Genomic DNA, 8,883 nt, shown 5'->3' with positions numbered 1-8,883 from the left:
CATCAGAGTCTTTTCCAATGAGTCAGCTCTTCCCATGAGGTGGCCAAAGTACTGGAGTTTCAGCTTTAGCATCATTCCTTCCAAAGAAATCCCAGAGCTGATCTCCTTCAGAATGGACTGGTTGGATCTTCTTGCAGTCCAAGGGACTCTCAAGAGTCTTCTCCAACACCACAGTGCAAAAGCATCAATTCTTCGGCGCTCAGCCTTCTTCACAGTCCAACTCTCACATCCATACATGACCACAGGAAAAACCAGAGCCTTGACTAGATGGACCTTTTTTGGCAAAGTAATGTCTCTGCTTTTGAATATGCTATCTAGGTTGGTCATAACTTTCCCAAGGAGTAAGCGTCTTTTAATTTCATGGCTGCAGTCACCATCTGCAGTGATTTTGGAGCCCCAAAAAATAAAGTCTGACACTGTTTCCACTGTTACCCCATCTATTTCCCATGAAATGATGGGACCGGATGCCATGATCTTTGTTTTCTGAATGTTGAGCTTTAAGCCAACTTTTTCACTCTCCGCTTTCATCAAGAGGCTTTTTAGTTTCTCTTCACTTTCTGCCATAAGGGTGGTGTCATGTGCATATCTGAGGTTATTGATATTCCTCCCGGCAATCTTGATTGGAGGTATATTAATATAGCATGAGCTTGGGACATCTTTTCACACCAGAAAGCAAGTCAGATAAATTATTTGAGCTAACAGAAACTATATTCACACTCTTCTGCCTAGTTCTCAGGATAGTAATCCACCACACCCACTACCAAACAATCTGAGGCATCCTCATTAAAAGCCTGCTGTGCTGGACTACAGACAATGGGGAAGGAAAGAGAGCTACAGAGAGTTTGACATCTGGCTGTGTTCTCAGGCAGTTTTATTTGATGAAAGATGTTAACAATTAAACTATGCTTTTAAGACAAGACCATGCCTCCGTCGTTTTCTGGGAAAGATTTGGCAATAATGAAAACAAGCGCGTAACTAGCATTTCCTTCGGAGAAGGCAATGGCACACCACTCCAGTACTCTTTTTTTTTTAATTAATTTTATTTTATTTATTAACTTTACAATATTGTACTGGTTTTGCCATATATCAAAATGAATCCGCCACAGGTATACATGTGTTCCCCATCCTGAACCCTCCTCCCACCTCCCTCCCCATACCATCCCTCTCTTGCCTGGAAAATCCCATGGATGGAGGAGCCTGGTAGGCTGCAGTCCATGGGGTCACACAGAGTCGGACACAACTGAAGTGACTTAGCAGCAGCAGCAGCAGTATTTCCTTTGCGCAAGAGGGTTTTGAAGACTTTTCCTATATCTACTAATCTAAAACTCACACTGACCCTGGACTGTTAAACATTATTATTATAATCATTTTACAGATGAAAAGCTAAGATACAGATAGATTAAGTAGTTTACTCCAGAATATAGCTAGTAAGTGGTACACTCAGGTTCTAAATCCAGGCGAATGTAGAACCCATACTGTTAATCATGATTCCATACCACCATCCAGCACCTCTAGGTCACGCTTTATGAGGAGCCATCGACCCTATGCGTCCCATAGGAAACACCCATCACTTGGGAAAGAATATTGAGAACTGTAAAAATGCTTTAACCTAGTGCCATGAGTAAAAGAATAGTTATCACTGCCATTCTTTCTTTGTTCATAACACTCTCACCACCACACACATACACAAAAGTCTCTTCCTTTCTAAGAACTTCAAACACATTATTTAATTAAGAAAAAAACCTCTGGGTCAGGGGAAAGCATAGACTTTAAATCAAGTGAACTGGTATGTAAAACTTTGTAGAGAATAGAGATTAACTAATTCACCAACTACCACCAAGAAAGGAATTAACATAGCTGAGATTTGAATCTGTGGTTATAAGATACTAAAGTCATACATATGTTTAAATACGGGTACATTAATCTCTTACTGTGAATCCGTTGCATAATCTCTCCTATTCCACAAGGATGTTATAAACAGAAATGGATATAATAACTCCTGCCTAAAAGACTCAAATGCACAGTAGTATTACTTTATCATTTTCACGTTTTTCCCTTTTATCATCATTTTAATGTTCAACCATCCATTTATTCACATTTTGCTTATTAACTTACAATGATGATGATGTTGGCAATGGTAATAACACTATAAAAGGATAAAAAGAAAGAAGAGAAGGCAAATAGAGAGAAAACATGTTCATCTTTCTTTTGTGTGTGTGTTACTCCTATATAAGAATGTTTTTCACTATGAGGAACCAAATAGAGGCTGTAAAAGAGGAATGCAAATACCAGAGGTAAAATGATCATGTTCCTGTGGCCCCTAGATAATTAGACATTCAGTGTACTTATTTTAATAAAAATAAAGACTTGAGTACTGTTGCCTTTCTCCAGAGGGTCTGATGATTTGGTTCAGTTATAGTCCTGCACTCTGACAATGAGAGTAAGCCTACTTCATCTGCTGCTGTAACAGTGTCTCATGCATGAGCTGGCACCAGTGATTTTTTCCGAAGTTTACTTCTGTAGAAGAAATATCTTTTAAGAATTGTCTTTCATTAGCTGTTAAATAACAGCTAATTTTTGTCTCAAACAATAGGTTCTGCAGGTTGAGCTGTCTAGATTTTATAAATCAAATAAATATTTATGAAATAATCTCTGCTTGCTTGTAGAAGTAAAATTTGAGTGGATGAGTAAATTGGGTGAAAGATTTTCCAACCCTTATATATCTTCTGAGAGTAATTGGCTCAACTATTTTCTAAAATGCATGTTTCCTTTACATCCATTTTGATAATTACCTTTTTACTTTCTATGATATAGAAAATCAGTTCAAGTGTAGATACAGTCTAGCACTTATGTGTCAGAATCCTAAATGTTCCCAAGAGTAGACTGAAGCTTCAGTTAATGCCACTTATCTCTAGAGTGTAGTATATTCTTTACATAACAAGCATCTTCTGGCAGCTTTATTAATGGGTTATATATAGTAATAGTTCTGTCTATAAAAATAACAAGTGGGACTGGAAACTTTTGGCATATCTGGAAGCCTCTCTGTCTCTAATGCACCTCAGTGATAATAAACTGATTATTCTCAATTACTTAATATAAGAATCCATTAGAGTATAACTGTAAATGTTGTGATGCTTGAACATATTCTTCATATATCTAATGTTTCTGAAGTTTATCAGAGATATTACAAATCTTGTAACCATGCCACTAATGTACATATGGGCAACATGTGACACAACCAACAGGAATTTGCTTGATACCTTGGCCCATATAGACTATGGCTTAGATGTCTAGTCCATGCTAGTCTACAAATCAGGTATTCATTGCTTGTTACCATTTGCAGATGCCTATGCATAAATCTCCTGAAGATTTTCTTTCTTTTTTCAACTAAATTAATCTTTTATTTTTTTAATTTTATTTTATTTTTAAACTTTACAATATTGTATTGGTTTTGCCAAACTACTTAATAATGAAAAGATTGAGAGTGATTGAACCACACCATGGAATAAAGCCATAATTTGAAAAGAGAGTTCATTTAGAATAATTAAATACAAACATATTAAGACTAATCTCCAGTGTGGTTTTTCACTTTCAAACCCTTGTATTTTATTGTATTGTAAAGAAACAATAAGATATACCTGAGAAACACATTCTTAGCACTACTCCATTTCTGCCTTCTTCTCCAATCAGTGTCTTGATTATATGAAAAACAAAGCAGTTCTTGGTCATTTACTTGGGGATAAATCACAATGGGGCGTGTTGAAGGAATCCTCACTGTCTAATAAGGAATTGTGAAGTCACAGACTAACTCTGCAAAATGAAGGAATTTATGGATCACCTAATTTGCAACTTAAGGAGTAGTAAAATATTACCAACATTAATTTGCTTTAAGTTGCAACATAATAGGAACAATGAAATAAGGTAAGTGTGCATTGAGGCTTGAGCAACAACTACATTTGGGCAGCAGATTTGAGTGAATGTGAGAAAGATATATTAAGAAAATTAAAGTCAATTGAAATTAAATATTTTATATATATATGTATAAATGCATTTAGAGCAATGCCTGGCACAGAGTTAGCGCTCAATAAGGATTCATGTTAGAAAAGACTTGCATCAGATATCATTCAGTTTGGGAAAATAGAAATTGTTTTTGGTATTTCAGCCACAAAATAAGTTATTAGAGGAGGTCAGGCACTCACAAACTTATTGGAAAGGCTGGAAGTGTGAAATTAAAAAGGATGCCATAAAGGGTTTAAGTCATATCATTGAAATTGTATTTGAGACGTGAAGAATGTGCTCTGCCATTCTGAATTCAGAAATATTCAAGAAGCCACCACCAAAGTCATAGCTGACCAGAAGCTTTGCAACTGGTGCCTAAAAAATCAAACATAGGGTCTGACTGACCATTACAGAGTCTCGGCAACCTAAGTCTTTAACAAGCACTAAGCCGTGCCCGTTGCTGTAAGAATTAGCCGTTGTTGTTGCTCAAGAAAGAATGTCTTCTACTTTTTTATCTTTCAAATCTTTTGCTATTGTATTTGTTTATTTTTCTAGATTCCACATGTAAGTGATAACACACAGTATTTTTCTTCCTCTCTCTGACTTAGTTCACTAAGCACTAGTTTCCCTCACTCCTGACTCTTGCTTTTCTCTTGGCTCAGTTGGGCTTCCTATAGGGTAGCTTGAAGAAAATTATTCTTGATGTTTTTCTAAATATGATATATTAGGGCTGGAATTCCTATACATAAAGACCTGCAGTTAGAAATATCCTTAATATCCATGAAATAGTTGAGTTCAGTCTTTGAATCTCAACATCAGGCCAGCATAGAGCTCTTGCTTCAAAGGTGAGCAATGAAAAAAAACAATAATAATTCTGAAGCTTATTAACAATAACAATGAAAACATTTGTAAGAGGAAATTCTTACCCCTAATTAATAAAAATTAATTAAAAACAAAACTCATTTACCATAGTAACATAGTATAGAAGGCCAAGAAACTTCTAAAAGAGAAATATATATGTAACACATAAGCAGAAAAGTACAAAGTTTTTCTTCTGAAAGATATAAAAACATAAAATATGTGAAGAAACATCAAATGCCTAGAAGAAAATATGAGGTATTTCAAAGAAAAATGCTCTTCAATAATTAATATTCTATGTAAGTAAACTAAAATAGATATCGGTTCAGTTCAGTTCAGTTCATTCGCTCAGTCCTGTCCAACTCTTTGCAACCCCATGAATCGCAGCACGCCAGGCCTCCCTGTCCATCACCAACTCCCGGAGTTCACCCAAACTCATGTCCATCAAGTCAGTGATGCCATCCAGCCATCTCAGCCTCTGTCGTCCCCTGCTCCTCCTGCCCCCAATCCCTCCCAGCATCAGAGTCTTTTCCAATGAGTCAACTCTTCACATGAGGTGGCCAAAGTACTGGAGTTTCAGCTTTAGCATCATTCCTTCCAAAGAAATCCCAGGGCTGATCTCCTTCAGAATGGACTGGTTGGATCTCCTTGCAGTCCAAGGGACTCTCAAGAGTCTTCTCCAACACCACAGTTAAAAAGCATCAATTCTTCGGTGCTCAGCCTTCTTCAAGAAGAAAAAAATATATGTCTTCTAACTCTGGATCCATACTGAAAAGAGAAGCCCTCAAACGACATGTGTTGGCTTTGTGACAGACAGAAAACAGCAGGATCACTGGTGGGAACCTGTAAAGGCACGTAAAGCTTGGATGTCGTCACACGTATGTACCCCATGCTATTGGACGCACAAACGTAGTACCAGTGGGTGGGAGATACACACTTACCGCGCAACGTTTAGCAAGTCACAGGTCAATAGATGAAGATGTACAATCTTCTGAGCAGAAGAAAGAACGCATATTGGGGATGAATAATGTAAGCTACATATTTCATTTTTATCATATTTAAAATCAAAATTTATAAAACACCCAAATATTTTAATAGGAGAAGGAAAGGCATGAAATACACCAAGTATTAACAGTTGCTTTTCCTTGATGGGAAATTACTGGTAATTTTTCTACTTTTAATATTCTCTACAGTATACCTGTGGCAGATTCATTTTGATATTTGGCAAAATTAATACAATTATGTAAAGTTTAAAAATAAAATAAAATTTAAAAAATAAAATAAAATAAAAATCTATTGTAAAAAAAATATTCTCTACATTACAAAATTTCTGAGAGTGCACATACATTTTTATAAATGGAAAAATAAAAATGTTATTTAGCAGTATCATTATTTAATAGATTTCAAGACAATGTAGTAAATTTTACATTTCATTGACCATCAAGAATCATTTTCACTGAAGGTAAATATTGACTCTCTCTTTGAATCTATAAATCATGATCCATTGCTCAAGAGAAGTCAATATCTACTGTTTCTCTAGACTCCAAATGGAAATTTTGATGAATGTCTTTAAAATTTTCTCTCAAGTTTCTGATGAAACGTTCTTTAGCAATAACCATAATTACTGAAAAGTACAATTAATCATAAGACATCCTCATATCTTAAAGGGAAATGTACCAGTAAGCAGTAAAGAGATGAATGACTGTTTTCTTCTTCACATATTAATGTATTTTTTAATACATTACAAGCTAATACAAAAGAGAGAAATTACCACTTTTAAAGGATTTTGTTAAACTAGAGTCTTTAATATTCTAATGATTTCCTGAAATCTGATGGTAGAACATATTCTAATATTATTTTTACTTTTCTCTAACTTTATTAATGTTACTATCAAGAATTCCTCTGTGATGATACGGCACGAGATAAAAGTAAGTATTTTGAATCTATCTTTTTGATTCTAAAAGTGATCATTAAAAGAAAAGTACACACACATTCAATTCAAGTAGAATTACTTTTACTTGGAACAAATGCTCTAAAGTAATAATCCACAGACATTCCTAATGTGATCAGTTTGATATTTATTCTTTTAATGTTGATATTATATTTAAAGTATAATTTAAAGTTGCTGTGGGGTGAGTTACTAAAACCTGTCTTAATTTAAATTACTTTAAGGATATTAATTGACATATTGTTGGTTAGTGTTATTAAAAATGTTTCTCATAGACAATTCCTTTAAAAATACTGTTCCTATTTTGTAGCATTTTAAAAGTAATTCTGTTATTTATATGTTTTAATGCTGTTTATTTGCATAGGCTTTTTTATTTCTTAGGTCATTTTTACCTCCCTTTTTCTTTCTTTTATATAGAATGAGAGAAATAATTCTGTTGCAAAAAGATGGCCAATAGTTTTGTTGATTTTGTAATCAGTAGGTCAGAAAAGCCACTGAGTGTAGGGATTAGATGAATGATTCTCCTAAAACCATGTTATTGCCAGCTAACAAGAAAGCCAGTCAGGGTGAGAGTTCTACCATCTCAGTACAGCCCTGCCACGCAGAACATACGCAAGGCCAGGCTCTTGGTCTCATATTGTGCTCTTGCTGTGTTCCTTTGCCATGAGCATGCTTCTTCCTTTCCTAGGTAACGCCTACTGAGGCTTCTGGATTTAATGTAAACATAAACTCCTCAAGGATCCCTTGGCTGGCAAATTCCCTTCCTCAGTGTATGTCTAATATCATTTCCATGTGTTTCTATAAGTTAACTTAGACCCTGCCACTTCTATTTATCAAGCATTTTCCATAATCATTATAATAGACATTTCATTAATTTTTAACTTTTCTACTAGCCCATCAGGAATAAAAGTTTCCTGAAGACTAAACTGCAATATTTATCTTTCCATCTAAAATATTTAATACTTTGTCAATAACATGTAAGCTATCAGTGAATAACTATGGAAGGTTGGCTGAATGAGCTAAATTGCATTTCAAGGTTAAGAAGCAATATAGCTTAGTGATGATGAACACAGACAATCTAGCCTGTGAGGTTTGACTCCCCAACTCTGCTATTTACTAGCCATATAATCATGAGTTGCTTGATCTTTCTGTGCCTTAGTTTCCTCATCTATAAAATAAAATTTGTATTATTATGATGTGATAAACATTATATGAGTTAACATGTGTAAAGCACTTAAATGATTGTGTGGAACATAATAAGCTGTAAATAATCATATCCACATATGATTATTTACAGCTTATTATGTTCCACACAATATAACAACTGTTGTGATGTTAAAATTTGACAGTCGAAAATGATAAGGGAAACATGTAAATATTCCAACTCAATCCAATGTGGAATATGAAACAAAATTAATTTCTAAAATAACCTGTTGCCAAAACTTCCAAAACTATGTTGAATAGTAATCGTGAAAGTGGGCATCCTTGTAAAGATCTAAACGTAAGACCAGAAACTATAAAACTCCTAGAGGAGAACATAGGCAAAACACTCTCCGACATACATCACAGCAGGATCCACTATGACCCACCTCCCAGAATACTGGAAATAAAAGCAAAAATAAACAAATGGGACCTAATTAAACTTAAAAGCTTCTGCACAACAAAGGAAACTATTAGCAAGGTGAAAAGGCAGCCTTCAGAATGGGAGAAAATAATAGCAAATGAAGCAACTGACAAACAACTAATCTCAAAAATATACAAGCAACTCCTACAGCTCAACTCCAGAAAAATAAATGACCCAATCAAAAAATGGGCCAAAGAACTAGACATTTCTCCAAAGAAGACATACAGATGGCTAACAAACATATGAAAAGATGCTCAACATCACTCATTATCAGAGAAATGCAAATCAAAACCACTATAAGGTACCATTTCACGCCAGTCAGAATGGCTGCGATCCATAAGTCTACAAGCAATAAATGCTGGAGAGGGTGTGGAGGAAAGGGAACTCTCTTACACTGTTGGTGGGAATGCAAACTAGTACAGCCACTATGGAGAACAGTGTGGAGATTCTTTTA

Source organism: Bison bison, unplaced genomic scaffold (assembly GCF_000754665.1).
Source record: "Bison bison bison isolate TAMUID 2011002044 unplaced genomic scaffold, Bison_UMD1.0 scf7180017864497, whole genome shotgun sequence".
NCBI lineage: Eukaryota > Metazoa > Chordata > Mammalia > Artiodactyla > Bovidae > Bison > Bison bison.
The sequence above is the reverse complement of the archived record's forward strand: the minus strand, read 5'-3'. Positions refer to the sequence as shown.